This window comes from Cetorhinus maximus, chromosome 5 (genome assembly GCF_964194155.1).
Source record: "Cetorhinus maximus chromosome 5, sCetMax3.hap1.1, whole genome shotgun sequence".
Classification (NCBI taxonomy): Eukaryota; Metazoa; Chordata; class Chondrichthyes; order Lamniformes; family Cetorhinidae; genus Cetorhinus; species Cetorhinus maximus.
Window position 1 is genome coordinate 16680483 of NC_135883.1, and position 18044 is coordinate 16698526.

An 18044-nucleotide genomic window follows, 5' to 3' on the forward strand; every position below is an offset into this window, starting at 1 on the left:
CAATCCTTTCTCTGTAACAAGTCATTACTTTATGTCTGCTTTTAGAATTTAAATCTCTAAATTGTATAGTCATCCCTGTTGCTCCGCTGTAAACTTTTCAATTTATCAATGTCATTTTGAAGATCCAGTGTCCTAAAGTACCTCAATATTCTGAATGCAGGTCACCAGTGATCCCTACAAGGCTAAAACTAATTGGTATATATTTTAGCACAATCACAACCAATGCAATTTTAATGAGTTGGGCATCCCAACTAAAATTAGATGATTTTGTCTTGAAATTGAGTGTGATAGATGACTTATCTGTCTGAGCACTGAATATTTGAAGTCCCTCTAGGCGAACCTGTTGAGATATTGTTTACAAGCTAGCATATGCAGCATGGTTACTGCCGCACCAACTTGAGCTGAGTAGGTAAACAATTCAATGTATTTCCTACCCTCAGGTTACACTTTTTATAATCATAGAATGTTTGATTTTTTTTCAGCTGGAAAACTGAACCTTGGCCTAAGCAGGAACAATTACTTTGTGCTGTCGGGATTCTGATATTCAACAATCATTTCTTTATTGAGAAGCTCAAAGGCTGAAGTGGAACATTCTGATATGCCAAATATCACTTCTAGATACTCAGCAGAATTTCAGATTAGTTAGTATAAACTACACTGAATTAATTTCTCATGCTTCTCATCCTCTCTTGACTTGCCTTTTCACTCCCACTTCTAGAAACCTGTGTTGAAACCTCCAGCAGAGGCACATCTAGAGCATGGGACCGAGGTTGCTTAAAGTATGGCTGCCAGTGGAGAGGCAAAGGGAGGGGATATGCATAAAAGGCTACAGTCAAAGTGGGAATTCATTAGTAAGGGGACTGGAGTAGATGAGTAATGCCACAAGAGAGTTAAGCACAAGGATGGTAACTCTGTGGGAGGTTTTGGGGGACTGGAGAACAAATGTAGGCCACTAAGAATAGGGGTGATGTGGGATTGGATATGGGCAGCAAAGCTATGGATGAACTGAAGGTGTGAAGGGTGAAGGGTGGGAGAACAGCCAAAGAACATTTGAGTTAAGGTGACATAGCCATGAATAAGGGTGTCAGGGCTGAGATGGGGTTAAATCAAGAATGTTGATTTATGTTCAGTATGGGTATCCTTGTCTTAAAAGTCGACAATAGACTTGTAAGTCTTCAGTTTAATTACTTAACAATACCAATGGCAATACTGTTTCCACCTTTTGCAATCTCCAGATGCCTATAATGTAATAATCTTAGATGATTCTGTAATATTTAAGCCTGTGAATTAGTTTTATTCTTTTATTTTAGTCCAAAGAGTGCATCCTTATTGTCTTTTGCAAGTTTTGGTTATTTTACTGCACTGTCGTGATGGGGGCAGAGCTGTAAAACACAGCGAGCCATTCAAATGTCTATTGACTTCGGCAGGACTGGAAAATCACACTGCCGGGAAGGGTTGTAAAATTCCGCTCATAGTCTTTGTTTAATGCAAATCTTCTATTCTTTACTTTCTATGTGTATGCTAGAGTTTTCAGAGTTAAAATTAGCACTTTAGTCTTAAGCACTTGCAACTATCTTCAGCCAGAAGTGCTGAGTGGATGATCCATCACAGCCTCTTCCTAAGGTCCCCAGAATCACAGATGCCAGCCTTCAGCCAATTCCATTCACTCCACGTGATATCAAGAAATAGTTGAAAGAACTGAAGACTGAAAAGGCTATAGGCCTTGACAACATTCTGGCAATAGTACTGAAGACTTGTTCTCCAGAATTAGCCAAGTTGTTCCAGTACAGCAACAGCACTGGCATCTACCCGATAATGTGGAAAATTGTCCAGGTATGCCTGATCCACAAATAGCAGAACATATCCAGCCCAGTCAATTACTGCCCCACCAGTCCACTCTTGATCATCAGCAAAGTGGTGGAAGGGATCATCAACAGTGATATCAAGTGGTACTCAGACAGCAATAAACTGCTCACTGATGCTTAGTGTAGGGTCTGCCAGGGCCAATCAGCTCCTGACTTCATTACAGTCTTGGTCCAAATATGGACAAACGAGCTGAAGGCCAGATGGGAAGTGAGAGAGACTGCCCTTGACATCAAGGCAGCATTTGACCGAGTGTGGCATCAAGGATCCCTAGCAAAACTGGAGTCAATGGGAATCGGGGGGGGAAATTCTCCATTGGTTGGAGTCATACCTAGCACAAAGGAAGATAGTCGTGGTTGTTGGAGGTCAATCATCTCAGTTACAAGACATCACTTCAGGAGTTCCTCAGGATAGTGTCCTATCTTCAGCTGCTTCATCAATGACCTTCCCTTCATCATAATGTCAGAAATGGGGATACCCATTGATGATTGCACAATGTTCAGCATCATTCACAACTCTTCAAGTTGTGAAGTAGTCCACGCCCATATGCAACAAGACCTGGACAATATCCAGGCTTGGGCTGACAAGTGGCAAGTAACATTCACTCACATAAGTGCCAGGCAATGACCATCTCCAACAAGGGAGAATCCAACCATCGTCCCTTGACATTCAATGGCATTACCATAGCTGAATACTCTACTATTAACATCCTGGGGTTATCATTGAAACTGAACTAGACCAGTCATTAAAGTACATGGCCCACATGGGCTGCAGCAGTTCATGAAGGCAGCTCGCCACCACCTTCTCAAGGGCAACTAGGGATGGGCAATAAATGCTGGCCTAGCCAGTGATGCTCACATCCTGTGTAAGAATGAACAAAAAGTTCCAATTAGCTAAACTTAAATTTATAAACATGCAGGTTTGCCACAAATGTTCAGCTATTCACTAGCTTTGATAAATATGGGTTAAATAACAAACTCCATAATTAAACAGTTCTCCAGGATGAGTAGCTATAATGTCCAAACCTCGAGTACGTAAATGTAAAATGAAGTCGGTGGTGTGCCAGTGGAGTTTGTAACAGAAGCCAAGAATGACTTTTGTTCTTTTGACATTGACCCAGATGTAGTAAAAAAGGTATTGCCCTTTTTATGACCATTTGTCTCAAAGTACTTAATAGCCAATGAAGTACTTAGGGCTGGATTTAATGCAGCCTGTCATGTTGGAAACCATGGCGATCAGGCCACTTGGTGAAGCAATTCAGCTGTAATAAGGGGTTATAAGGTTAAAAGGACTATTTTTCTATGATTGGAAGCTTAAAAATTAAAATGACTTCATCTTTCTAAAAGGTTAAAGAAGTTCATTGCTCTAATACTGAATCATCATGGGTCCCATGAAAAAGCTTACCTCATCTTAAAACCATGAAGGTTACTCCTGATAAGATGGTTTCAATCCTAAAGTCATGAAGTTTACCACAGCGTAAAACATTGATTAAAATGGTTTTACAAACAGTCATGAAAGCTACCACAGTATAATATTTGATACAACGTTTTTTGCAAATAGCATTAAACCATAGCCAAATGAATTTTGACAAATCTGATCAAGCCCAAACCGAATTATAACTAACTCTTTAATCTTGAAACACGGTTTTATGAATCAAGAAATTGACCATCATGGGCACTCAGAGATTATAGCTATACTGGTTTTCATAGGAATCAAACCCTAAACAAAATTAGCAGTCGCACAATCTTATTTGGGGGCTAGAGGAGGAGTGGGCTTACTTCAAACTGGGATACAACAGCCATACATAAGGAATTAGTTATACAACTTGAATAACAGTAAAAACATTGGAAGCACACATTGGGCGGAATTGTCCGCTCACGCTAGTGGTGGGCATGAGCGGACAATACGGCGAGAAGGCTAAAAATCGGTTTTACATTGTCGTAGAACGAGTTTGAGATCATTGGCTCCATCCATCAATGGCGGGGCTGTGTTTCCCACTGCCACACGTCAAGAGTCTAATTTCAATACTTTAGCATCTCATTATTAACCCTACTCACTGGAATCATCCCCCCACATTGGATCGTCCGGGCACCACGCTGATGTGCTTCATAACTGTACATAATTGACGTACACCTGGCAAGCTGCACTTCTCTTGGGACTTTGAGGTTTGTTTGCCTACCTTGCTTTGGGAAGTACTCATGGTCATCAGCACCAGGCTTCACAGACAGCACCCCACCACTTTTAGGGGTGCTCATGGCCAGGTCTCTACCTCCCAGACCAGCCGAAAGGCAGCAATGGCTTTTCATTGGCTGCAGGGCTAGGCAGGGGGAGAAAAAGCCTCAGGCAAGGGGAGATGTTGGAGGGTGAGGGCTGTGCTGGGGAAGGTGGGGGTATCCCAGGGTTTGTGTGGGGGCACATGTTTACCTGTGCAAGTGGCCTCAAGGTGGTGAGGACTGAGGAGTCAGTCTCCAGCAGAGATCAGGCCAGATGTTGATGTGAGGGTATGTGTGTGAGAGAGTGAGTAGCGATGTCCCTTGAGCTGGCAGTGAGTGAGATGCCAGTGAGTGTGTGATGGGCTTGTGAGTGTGTGAGTTTAGAGTGATAAGATGCTTGCCAGAATCCGGCAGCACAGATGAGATCATTCGCCCTTTTTCTGCACTGGATGGCTGACCTCTTCTGTGCAGCATTGGCACTGACCACCACTGCTGCTGCCTTCCAAGCCATAGTGGTGAGACTGATAGGCCTCCTGTAGCCAGAGCAGAGGTAAAGGGCATCACAGCAGGCCTCCACGGCCTCCAGAAGGTGTCCCAAGGGGTGCATCACTGAATCAAGGGGCTGCGCTATTCCTGGCTTTTGGGGCCATGTCTTCACTGGGGCAGTCCTGGGCTGCAAGCATTGAGAACTGTGCACTTGGCTGCAGTTTAAATATGGCACCCAGTGTGAGGAAACGGCGAGGTAATAGCCTGGCAGGAAAATTGGAGGTCACCCACCAGCGATCTGGTGTGTTTCCCGTGACTGCAAAATTTATGAGGCAGGAAGGGGACGATATGAAAATTCACCATTACACCGGCGGGAAAACATCCTTTTCTACGCCCGCTACTGCACTTAGTGCAAATCTGGGACAATTCTTTAGATTTGCTTAACTCGCTTGAGCATCTCTCACAGCAAAGGTATGTCTGTTAGAGCAGCGCGATAATCCTCCCCTTAATTGGGTCAGAGGTGTCTCACTAACTCTACAGTCTCCTACTAACTCAGGGATTTAAGTAAATGTTATTTGAATAATTGACGGATATCCTACTTAAATATTTTAAAGTAACTATTTGGATTTCAAAATTGGATTCTCCATTAGAAATAAGATTGTAATTTCTATCTTTTCCTAGAACAATTAATGTTGCAATTACTGTCTCGAAAGCTGTGAGTTGCATGTTTGTTCCTTTAAAAAACATTTATTTGATTTAGAATTTGTGTTGTCTCACATAGTCTTCTGTACTGCTAACTTGTGAATATTGGCTCTGTAAGCCATTTGGTGGAGAAGTACATTACTGAAGAGAGATCTCAGAACCTTTATGATATAGAGGCTATTATAATCTGTTGAAACTCATTAAAAATGCTATTTGCAAGACAATGATATTCTCAGCTTGTTCCTTTCCTCTGGGGAGAGTTAGGCCAGAGCTTCAGATCCATTCAGTATCTTTAGGATTTGGCTCTCTGTACCTTGAATTGGGAGTGAACATCTGAGAAGTTGACCCAGGATGGTTCCTAAAAAAAAGGGGGCTAAGATTATATTCCACTGCAATTTAATCAAGGAGAGACCCACATCAGTCTATCAGTAGCAGCAAAATCTGCCCCAGTGAAGTCAGATGGTGGAAGGGTCTGATGCGAGATTCCCAGCTTCCAATGGCAAATGTAAATTAGGCTCATTAATAAGCCAAAAGGTACCCATTATCCCTGAGCCCACTACAAATTAGTGCTGGCTCAGGGCTTAAATAGGTGCCACATGTCAGGTTTGCCAGCGCCTCACGGCAGAGGGGAGAGTGGGAGAGGGGGCGGTGGGAGGGGGGCCCTTCATAGTCACGCACTCAGTGCCTGATCAAGGGACCAGGCATAGGGAAGAGGAGAGGTGGGGTGCTTCCTGCCATTACCTCCAAGCCCACAACCCTGCTCCCCCCACCACCCCCGTGACGCTGATTCTACCTTCACTCACCTCTGGCCTGGGGTCCCATGATGATCCAGGGTCTCTGGAAGGTGCTTTGATGGCAGCTGCCACTGCTCCCCCAGTCATGCTGAGGAGCTGCTGGCCTCTAGTTGGCCATCAACTCTCGGCAAGCAAGACTTTTGCCGCTGGGGACCACAATTGTTAGAAAGGACCTACGGTGATCGTATACGTGCCTGAAGGGCACTTAATTCCATCAGGCCACCTCATGCAACTGACCACCAGTTTGACTGGTAGACAAGACTCTTATCAGCCCAACAGGATCCTGGCTGTATTCACTGTCGTAATGTAGGAAACACAGCAGCCAATATATGGACAGAAATCTCATACAAACAGCAATGTGATAATGACCAGATAGTGTTTGTTTGGGATATTGATTGAAGGATAAATATTAGTTAAGAGACCCGGGATAACTCCCCTGCTCTTCTTCAAAGTAGCGCCATGGGATCTTTTACCCCCACCTGAGCGATCCTCGTTTTAAAATCTTATCTGAAAGACAACACCGCTAACAGTGCAGCACTCCCTCAGTAGTGCACTGGAGTGCTCAAGTTATGGAGTGGGAATTGAGTCCACAACCATTGACTCACAGGTGAGAATACTGCACCTGAGCCACAACTGATGCATCCATAGCTAGGTCACGCCTGTGTTACTTTGCATCTCTGTTTCTCCACCAGCAGATAAGTCACTTCTAAAATTTCCTGCGAACCCATGTTAAATTGCACTGATGATCATACTTCTATTACCTGCTCCTCCTGGTTAGCAGCAGTAACAAAGTCAAGGCAACTTTCCAAAATAGCATAATTTCTCGACGTCCGTGCATAACCCTTATGCCTGAAATGTTCTTACAAAATGAGGTCCTATATTGGGGGATAACATACAGCTGAATCAAGTCAGCTTGGTGAAGTAGAGTGCGGGACTTATTGTCCCCTCTGAACTCCAGTGGCTGTTAATCTAACCGTTTCCCTAGCTAATATGCCCAAGTGAACTTTTTTCCTCTTTGTACCGTTTCATTTTGGGTACTTTTTAATGGACCTCAGCGTTAGGCGGTAATCGATGCTTTTGTTAGATCTCCTACAAAACCTTTTTTTTAAACACTCTGTGACCATGTTAAGTGATCATACTCACAAGCTCCTAGCAACCTGATAAGTTAGAATTGAAGACCTACATGTACAGATTGAAAGATGTTATTCTTTCTGATGCACTCAACAAAAGCAGAAATCAGTTACAGGTTTCAATGCTGGAAGAGCACCTTATCGTTGGATACCCCAAGAGAATCAGATTGTAACCATGTCCTTTAATATTCACTTTATATGTTGGTGCAGTAAAAGCAAGGTGAAAAAAGACAATGTAAATTATTTAATAACCTGACTTGCGCTGAACAAATACAATTACTTTCTACTCCTGAAATGCACTGTTGCACTTTGCTCAAAGCTTTTTAAAATAGTAAACATTTAACAATTTAAAACATTTATCACAGCCACAAAATCAATGTCTAACCTTCATTTTCAAGCCTTTATGTTTCTTACACAACCTGCTAATCTAATTTAGCTGGAGGCAGAACAGTTTCCTCGGGGCTGCCAGTTATGCTCATTATGAAAAAAAAAATACTCCATCGTTTCTGATATTTAGGCAAATGAAATTAGTTTGTGAGGAGCTGTAAAATCTAAAGAAAAATTGTATAGAATTATTACTCATTAATATAGAGTATAAAAAATGTAATCCACCCCCTTCAATTAGTCAATCTATTCCTTAATCTAAATCATGTTCACCCATACTTATTGTACACTAAGTGATGTTGGACAATGGATTCGCAATAGTAGTCTGGACTTGAGTAATTAAGGATAGTTTATGTCTACATCAAAATAATGTATCTCCATGTTATGCTTGATCTGGAAATTCTAAACTGTGAGAAATTAAGTGACACACTTGAAGGCCTGACATGTTTATCTGCTGTCATGGTATCTTTCAGACATGAGTGAATTGCATGCTGTAACCTAGTTAATACCAATCAAAATTTCAAATCTATTTTTATTTAGGACAAATAAGTACAACGTTCTAAGGTACGTTTATGCCTTTAAAAGCTCATAGCTACAGTAGATGAAATAATGTATGGCAATCGCCAATGTTCGGACATTTCATTCAGTATAGATCCTTTTTATTCATGTGCAAGCATATTTTGATGAACTAGCCTTCCATCAGCTCAAATAAAACACATTCAACTGCCTGAGCACAGAAAGAAAAATGTTTTCATGATTAATTGTTGAAGAGGGTTAAATAATTTTGTAGATATATAGAGATAGGATTTTCTAATAGGTCAGTATGTTTATCCAGAGAGTAGCTCTGTCTCACAGGGCAAGATAACTCCAGACTAGATCCATGGACTATTCTGAGTTAGGGCATCTCATTCAGGTCAGCAGAATGGATGTTACAGTATCCCAATGATAGAATCAGGGAAACTGGATTGGGCTCCTGCTCCTCATTGTTATCTAGCAACTCTTGCTGAAACTGTGCTTGTGGGAATATCGGCTGAGGACATGAAATGTGCTGGATTCTGATACCCCTAGAGAATGAATAGTTTGCCAATGAGTTCTGCCACAATACAGATCAGAGACCAATCATCTCAGCTCCAGGACATCACTGCAAGAGCTTCTCAGCATACACTGCTAGGCCCAAACATCTTCAGCTATTTCACCAATAACCTTTCCTTGTTCATAAGGTCAGAAGTGGGGATGTCCGCTGATGACTGCACAGTGTTCAGTATCATTCATGACTCCTCAGCAGTCTGTCCCCACATAGAGCAAGACCAGGACAACATTCAGGCTTCAGCTGATAAGTGGCAAGTAACATTCTCACACAAATGGCAGGCAATGGACATCTCCATCAAAGAGAATCTCACCATCTCCACTTGAAATTCAACCATATAAATATTGTGGCTACAAGATGTTCAAGAGGGTCGGTCACCACCACCTTGAAAATCTTTACCATTTCAAGCTAGGTGGTTGTCCAAATAAGACTTGAATTCTGTCTGATGTTTTTGACTTGTATAAGTGAGCTTCATGCATTATTGCCGGTGGCATTTTTTTTTTTGCCACTTCTTGTTGCTGTTTTCTTGCAACTTAACAAGAGAAAGCCTTCGATGCAAAAATCAAATCCCAAAGGCACACCTTTGGATTGGATTTGGATTGGCCAACGGGGTCCTGGGAGGAATTTTCCGGAATTGTTTTCCCTAATTGTCCATAGATTTTTTTTTTTGCCTTTCCCAGGAGGTTACATGGCTGGCAGGAGGAGGGGTTGGAAGTAGGATCCTCCAGGCATCATGAGTGTAGCGCAGGATTGATGGACCAGCTGCTTCTTTCCTGCCGATCAATGTAAGGTACTTGGAAAGTGCACTCTAACCCAGGAAGAGTGTTCAAATACTTGGTTAAATAATTGAATTTGAAAGACTTTTGAAGGAGGAGAGCAGGAGGTCGAGAAATGGAATGGCTTAGGGAGATAAATTTAGATAGTAGGACTCAGATGGCTGAGCTGCTGTTGCCTGTGGCTGGGAATAGAGAGAAGAAGTTTTGAATCAGAGGAATGGAGAGTTCTTTCGGGGTGCAGAGTTGAAGGGGAGTGCAGAGATAAGCTAAGGTGAGGAGATAGTGGAAGTTAGTTAAAGATAAAGGCAAAGGTTTAAAGGTGAAGATACGAATTCAACTCCTATTTGGTGCACATCTCCTGTATTGTGCGCTGCCACCGGTTTACCCATTGCTGACGGCTGACTGGAAGAAGAGGAAGAAGAATTGATCAATGAGGAAAAGGTGGGTCTACTGACATGACTGGTGCCTAGCAATTATGGCTCAGCATCCATGCATAATCACTGTGAACATATCAGAAGAGACCTGGTTTTTCTAGCAACATTTCAGTCAGGGTGCAATCTTCAAGTTATGCTGAGTGTGATTTTAGATGATATCGGTCACTGGGACAACCCCAGCTGTTGTGTTAAAGTTGTAATATTATCATAATTTTCTGTTAACTGTCCATTTCAAGCTCCTGGTGAGATTGCCAGATCTGTCAGTTGCCCATGCATCAAAAAAGCCACTGTAGCCTTATTTCCCCAGGGCAGGGTCTCATTGATGGCTACAGCATCCGATCTTCTTTTAAAGATGGGCACTATCTCTTTGCGGATGGTAGTTTTCTTTCAGGGTAGCTCATACCAGACCACACCCCATCTGAATCAGGTTGTGATTGGGATAAGTGAACCCCTGCCATCGAAATTTCCAGCGGAGACCAGCCAGGACTCAATGTATCGAGCTCCCAGTCTAATACCCAAACTTTCCACTGAAATTCATGTGGGTTTCTACTGTGCAAGTAATGGGGTGATTGTGTAGGTGTGCCATTATACTGGCAGAAAAAAAGTGTTAGTAGGTAATAGAACTGGAAACATTAGGCTTATGCACAGTTGCATTGTTCATGCCATTCTGACAAAGAAAATGTACTACAGGAGAAAAAAAAACTATCATGGGCCAATCACCCTTTCAACCCAATTAACTATCATTGTGTTTAAAAGCAAAATTCAAGCATTTTCAAGTGCACAACATGTAACATATGATCGTGGGAAACCTCCTCTTTAAAATAGAGGAGATAACATAAATGCTTTCCAGTGATTGGAAGGAAGATGGGATACACCCCATTGATCACCTAAGTTCCACCTCATGTTAAGGATGACTACATGTCAGATACATAATTTGAGGTGGTAAATGGATTTGGTAAAAAGCCATGCAACAGTCACTTGAGGCAATGGGCATCTTCCACTTTGTTCGAGTTGCTAAATCTTTACACAACCCAAATTGCTGAGTTTCTACTCCATTTTGGAAGTGTAGCAAGTTAGGACTTCCATCTGTCTCTTGGAGAGGCTTTTAATCTTCTCCTAGATGCCTAGGTTGTCAATATTGTAATATTTGGGACATGCAAGCCATGCCTATTGAGAAAAGACAGAGCTATTCACTGAAACAAAGTACAGAAATATCCCCTAACGTTAATTTAGCATTTGGTAAGGTCTGCTGTTGACTTCACCAGTGCAGCAGAACTAATAAATGCTCTCATCCTCTGACCATTTTACATTTCATTGTCAAGTGCTGAAATAATTAAAAATCATATGTTTGATTGTGTGTTCACAGGCATGGACCGAAGGAAAAGGTCAGCTTTGAGCGGTATGGAGAGTTGGATGGATGTCCTGACCAGATGTGGAGAATTCCAGCACTGTCAGCCTTCAATGTCTAAAGTGATAGCTTTCCTTGGGGTTGCCCATAAACCACCTGAGCAGTATTATGAATCAGCATTCTGTAACTGCCTCAGCAGAGCATTTTCTATTCTTATCTCAGCCCAAAAATAACTTTTGACACAAATAATTGTTATGGATTACTGTTCAGCCAAATAAATTGATATATGGAGAATTTATGGATCACATTAATATTCCTGTTGACATCAAGTCATGATTAACATCAAATTTACTGCCACAGAAAAATAACACAATAATACACCATGATCAACTATACTAGTTCTGCTTAGGTGGTTTATGGCAACAGAATACTGAAGGAACACCAACTGTTCATAATAATAATGATATTTGTATATTTATTAATGAGATTATTTCAAGTTGTTAGAATTAGAAATAGGGGTAGAAAATATATGTATTTTACTGGAAATTGCTTAAAGTTTCATTTGCATAGAGACAAAGCTAGTGGAATGGTTATTCTTAGATGGCAACAATGGGGCCTAGCCCAGAAAAGGGTTCCATGTCAGACAAGGCCTAGAGCAACTGTTGAGTGTCTTTTTACCAAATCCATTTACCACCTCAAATTACGTACCTGACATATCATCACCCTTAACTGTTAGATACTTAAAAACAACCATAGTACAAAGCTGTGTTAGGCTTTTCAGTTAACCTTAAGATGTTTGCTGAAGTATGAGAGTTCATTAGCGTGTGGAAGTAGAATAACAGTTATTTTAGAAAGCAACACTATGGTTCAATAGTCTGATCAGGAATAAGAACAACCGAACCAAATGGCCATTAAGAACAGCTTGTTAACAGGCCTTAGACATAGGCAACTGGTAATGGAACAGATACAAATAATGGAACTTTTGGGAGTTAGTTTGATGCCTGAAGGGTTCTCAAAATTCCCACATTTTTCATATCATCAACAAGGATATGACTTTTGGACTTTTATGGCAGAGGACCCAACTGCTGGGTTAAGTGTAGAACCCGGCAGACAGGAGGCTAGGACAAGAGGAGACAGAATACGCATTCTTCCCTTTAAAGCAATCAACCCAGAGAAATACTTCATCTTATACGAAACTAAAGCCCATCAAAATCTTGCATAAATAATCGCTACTAACTACTAAGGCAGGAAGGCCACAATCAATGCAATTATGCAAACCCATCAATACTCCACATATACAATGGCTTTCAGTTCAAGACTAGTTACGGGGACAGGAAGACAACGATAAACATCATGCGAGCCCATTAAAAACAACGAGACAACAATCACCTGAAGAAGCCCAAATCAGACAAAGAATTAAGCTTGATTTGGTTTCAGATAGGAAATTTGAAAAAAACAGTAAAACTGGGCCACCAGCTACGAAAGGGGAGCAGTTCTGTGGAGTGAGCAGTTTAACCAGTTTTTGGAGCGGTTGAAGCAGAGTTTTAAGCAGGGAGCTGAGCCAAGTGGAGGAAGGAGATCTGGAGGTTTGCAGGCCTGCAGGCAACATCACGGCGAGGGGCACAGGGTGGCAGGCTCAGCCAAAGACCACAAGGCCGCAACCACAGCCCTCCACGAAGATCGACCACCCACAACCGTGCCCTCCACCCAACTTAAGAACCTTCGCAGATTCCACAGACCAGGACCGCGTGGGGACGGCTGGCCCCAGAGGACACAAAGAGCGTACCCCAAAACTGCAACCAGCTTACTTGGTTGGATTTCGAACTGTCAAGGAACCCTGGTTGGTGAGCATGATCCCTGACCTCTCCTAGTTCAAATTAGTTAAGTTTTTGGGGTGGGACAAGGGTAAAGGGATTAGTAGTGTGATTTTCTCTCGTTATGCCGTGTGTTCCCCATTCTTAACTAAGTGTACTTTGTAGGTCTGTATAATCTCAGTGTAATCCTAATGTTATAAGTTTATTTGTGACTTCAATAAACCCAGTTTGTTTCTTGCACCAAAACCAGTTGTCTGCTGCACTTTGTCACAACCCCCAAATAAGTCCAAGGTCTAGAACCCAGGGAGTGGGAGCGATTCGGACTGCTCAGAAGTCAGAGGTGAAGCTGACACACACCCACCACCCCCGACAATGCCCAAGGGGGGATGTTTCCGAGGAGGAGGAAACTAGTCAAGGATAACAGCTTGAGCTGTGACAAGAAAAATATGAGGTAAGACTGATTGATCAAGGACAGAAGGTAGGTGAAGGCTCAAGATGTACTCCTGCTATTTCTTCTTTTTCCTCATCCCCAGCATGGTTGGCAGGATCCTCAAACGTGTTGATTCTACTTCACGCATTTCTGCTCTTTTCCCTTTCTCTCCCCACCAGAATCTAGATGGAGCCCTTTGTCCTCACCCTCCACCCCACCAGCTTTAGTGTTCAACTGGACACTCTCTGCCACTTTTGTCACCTCCAGTGGGATGTCACCAGCAAATACATCGTTCCCTCATCCCTTGCACTCTGAAGGAACTGTTCCTCAGACACCCTGGTTCACCCTTCAGTCACCAACAACACTCTTCCTATGACACCATTACATACAAGCACAGGAGATGCCCTTTCACCTCCTTCCTTCTCACAGTTCAAGGCCCCAAACATGCCTTCCAGCGATTTGCTTGTACTTCTTTCAATTTAGTATTCTGTATACACTGATTACTGGGTGACCTCCTCTACATTGGGCAGGTCAAACACAGATTGGGTGACTGTTTTGTGGAACACCTTCATTCAGTCCACAAGTATAACCCTAAGCTTCCAGTTGCCTGTCATTTTAATTCTCCACTTTGCTCACCCACTCTTTTTTACTTCTTTGGCCTTTTGCGGTGTTCCCACAAAGCTCAAAAGCTAAAGGCACAGCACCTCACCTTTCAACTAGGCACTCCGCAGCCTTCCGGACTCAATATGGAGCATCAAAAAGTTAGATTGTAACCTCTGGCCCCATTTTCTTTCCACCTTTTTTGATTGTTTTCCTTTTGTTTCTCTCCCTTTCCCCTTTGCTTTCGGGAAGCAGCTCTTCAGGATCCTGTCATTCACACCTCCTCTGGATAGATCTTTTGTTTCTTTATTTATCCCATTGCCTTTGGCCTTGCGGCAGGAAACCTTTCGTTATTTGATTTCTCCTGCCCTCCACCCTATCACAAACCTTGTCTTTTGTTCTTTATTCCCCACCTTCCCCTTCTAATTGTTTTAAACCCATTGCACCTCTATTTTTCCCCAGTTCTAATGAAAAGTCGCAGACCTACTAGGCTGGATTTTCATTTGAAGTAAGTACTGGAAGTCAGGATAATTCCAAGCCCAAAGCTGTTCTCCTTGGGAGAAAGTGCCTGAAGGGCAGGATTTTCATTGCGGGTGGCAAGTGTGGGCTGCATTCAGGCCAGCCAACCTCAGAGTAAGCTTGGAGGCAGCCACAGGGGCTGCCAGGTGTGGAGGTGGGCTGTTTAAAAGGCCAGCCTCATTGCTGTGACACTATGTCCCAATTATAATACAAACAGAACGGCCCTCCAGCCCTCACCTCCACACAGTCTCATCCCCCACACATTGTCCATGCTCCATCCATGCCATTTCATGCCCCCAGCCCACCCCTATGGCCTCCTCATGCCCCCGTGCCAAGTTATGACCTCAGCACCCCTTTGGCCTCCTCATGCCCCCATGCCAAGTTATGACCTCAGCACGCCTTTGGCCTCCTCATGCCCCCATGCCAAGCTTCCATCCACCCATTATCGGGAAGTAATTAGTGCCATAGTGACAGCAGGATGCATAAACATGCTTTAGAAAAAAAAAACACTCATTGATAACTTCCCACTTTCTTAAAAAATATCCTTTTTACTACAGCCCAATAAAACTGTCAATCACTCAGACCTTTGAAAGTATCAATAACAAAAACTGCAAGCAGTAGAAACCTCTATCTTGTGTAAATAAGTACTGTGAAATTGACAGCTTAGATCAGAGAGTTAGGGCTGTCAATCCAGCAATGTTTTCCCTGGGACTCAGGAATTTAAACAAGCTAAAGGACTTCTTGGTTCTCAGCCAAACCTCATCATGTATTCTTGGCTATTGATGGTAATGAACTGCACTCAGCAGTGGGAAATGTTGTACCCTGTACCAACTGGCAGACTGCATCTGAGGTTTTAAATAGAAGTTCCCAAAGTTCCCAGTGGAAAGATGTAAAATGGCATTTTTCAGTAACGATCTTGCCACACTGTGTGTGATAATGGGAGGACACTTGGGATCTGAGATCAGAGATGGGTGGGTGGGAGTCGCAGTTCTGGCGGGGGGGTAGGGAGGTGTCAGAGGTCCAGGGGGCGGGGTGGGGAGTTCATTGGAGGGTCCGAGATTGTGTCGGGGGGGAGGTCAGAATCCGTAGGCAGTGTGGGGGATCGTCCAAGGTCGGGGGCAGAGGTCATTCGAAGGTCCAGGAGATGGGGGTGATGGGGGGGTCAGATGTCTGTGGTGAGGGCAGTCTGAGGTCTGCGGGTGTGAGGTCGGAGGTTGGGGGATGAGGGATTGGAGGTCAGAGGGTCGGGGGATGTTGGAGGTCCAGGGATGGAGGTGTGTCAGGGAGTTGGGGGGTGTCCCATTTGGGGGCGGGGGGGGTGGCAGGGGGTGGCGGGGGTCGGGTGTGTGGGGATAATCCCATGACGTCAGCCTGGGTCTTTACAATAATTACTCATAGATTAGAAGAGGTTTTAATTCTTCTAACTTTTTCTGAGTAACTATTGGTGTAACCCTGGCGGAACCACCCGAAGTTTGCAATTTAAACCACATTTTCGGATGGTTCCCAGCGCAGTGCAATTGTCCAGAGGAAGTGTGCACCTCGGGGCAATTGCTGTGCAAATCCTTACCTGTGAATTTCCCAGAGGGATTACAAGTGCCTCTTTGGGCCCCAAATCCGACACTGGGGAGCGCTGAAGTTTTGGGCCATTATTAACATGAGCAGGTAGCTATAAACACTCAAACAAAAATACCTGGAAAAACTCAGCAGGTCTGGCAGCATCGGCGGAGAAGAGCACAGTTGACGTTTCGAGTACAGCTATAAACACTCCTTTGGATGCACCTTTGGTGCTGGTCTGGGATCTTCCAGTTTATTCCGAGCTTCACGCTTCAGAGTTCCACCGGCAGGATGAGGTTTCATGAGGATATTTAAATTTTTATCCAATCTTTCAATAAAAGTTATGGACATGTCCCAACTCACGTGACAGTGTCACATGAGGGGACATGTCAGGGAAGTTTTTTCATCATTTGTATTAAAAATTTTAATTCCGAGCCGATCCCCCTGAGGCAGCACCTAGCCTCAGGGAGATCTGTGCGCTCTTTCGCATGCATGCATGAAAGAGCGCACTCCCGGCTGAGGGAACCCCTCCCCGCCTGCACAGGGAGTGCATAGCGCTTCTGAGCGGACGTCACGCTGGGCGGGCCTTAATTGGCCTGTCCACATAAAATGGCAGCGCTCCCCCAATCGGGGGCGCTGATCGGAGGTGTGCCTGCTCCCGCACTTCCCCCCTAACAGGGGGAATATTTTTCCCATGATTACAGGCAGTAAAAGAACAAATATGTTCTGTCTGTAAAACTTGTGATGGCCTGTGTGCTACCACTCATTCAAAATTCTAACCGTCATTGTAACATCAGGTCCAGAGTGGGGTCTTCTAGCTTACTCCTAGCCTCAGCCTTCACAGTTTCATGTTTGGTGAAGGCGCTATACCTGAATTGCTCTCTTTCTGAATCACTGCTGTTTGACGTGCTATGCGTTCTCAGCATTGTTTATATTGTGGGACTTTTATTATTTACCATTCACTAACAGGAATCTTCCAAACATTTCAGTATCAATATTCCATAATCAGGATTAGTTGTTACATCTTGCCTATGCAAGGCTGAAAGGAATACTAGAAATTCCTTGTTTTCAAGTCTGCGTGACATTATGGAATTGAATAATTGTGTGGTTGATCTGCTATTTACTTTCAGATAACAACAAAGGCTAGAATTACTGTGTACAATATTAGAATGCAACTTAAATGCTTTTGTCTGACATTATCTTGTACTTACCTTAATTAATTAATTTGGGGGAAGTGTTCCTTCCTGTGGAAGATTTTAGACAAGTTACAATATTCGAATAAGTTCCATACCAAAGTTTTCAGAGGATAATTTTGCATAATATACTTTTCAGGCTATGGTAAGAGTGTTAAAATATTGTAACAAGTTGACAAATGAATGCATTGTTTGAACATTAGTAACATATGCATTCTAGGTCCTTGTGTCTTGTATGTTTACTGTTGGACAGTAGGTGCTTTTGTATGTTATTGTACACGGTGTAATATGATCTTTTGATTGCCAATATGGATGTGTCATACTGGTATGTGCTTTACTGGTGCAAGGAATATTATTGGTATTAGGTAATGGCATAAATAACTAGTGAGCTGTATAAGATACAGAAAGCCCATTGGCTGCATGAGTGACTAATGTTGACATACCTACCCTAGTGATGGAATTCACCTACACTATAGTACACCTAAAACAAAAAACTGCAGATGCTGGAAATCCAAAACAAAGACAGAATTACCTGGAAAAACTCAGCAGGTCTGGCAGCATCGGCGGAGAAGAAAGGAGTTGACCTTTCGAGTCCTCATGACCCTTCAACAGAACTGCTGAAGGGTCATGAGGACTCGAAACGTCAACTCCTTTCTTCTCCGCCGATGCTGCCAGACCTGCTGAGTTCTTCCAGGTAATTCTGTTTTTGTTTTACAC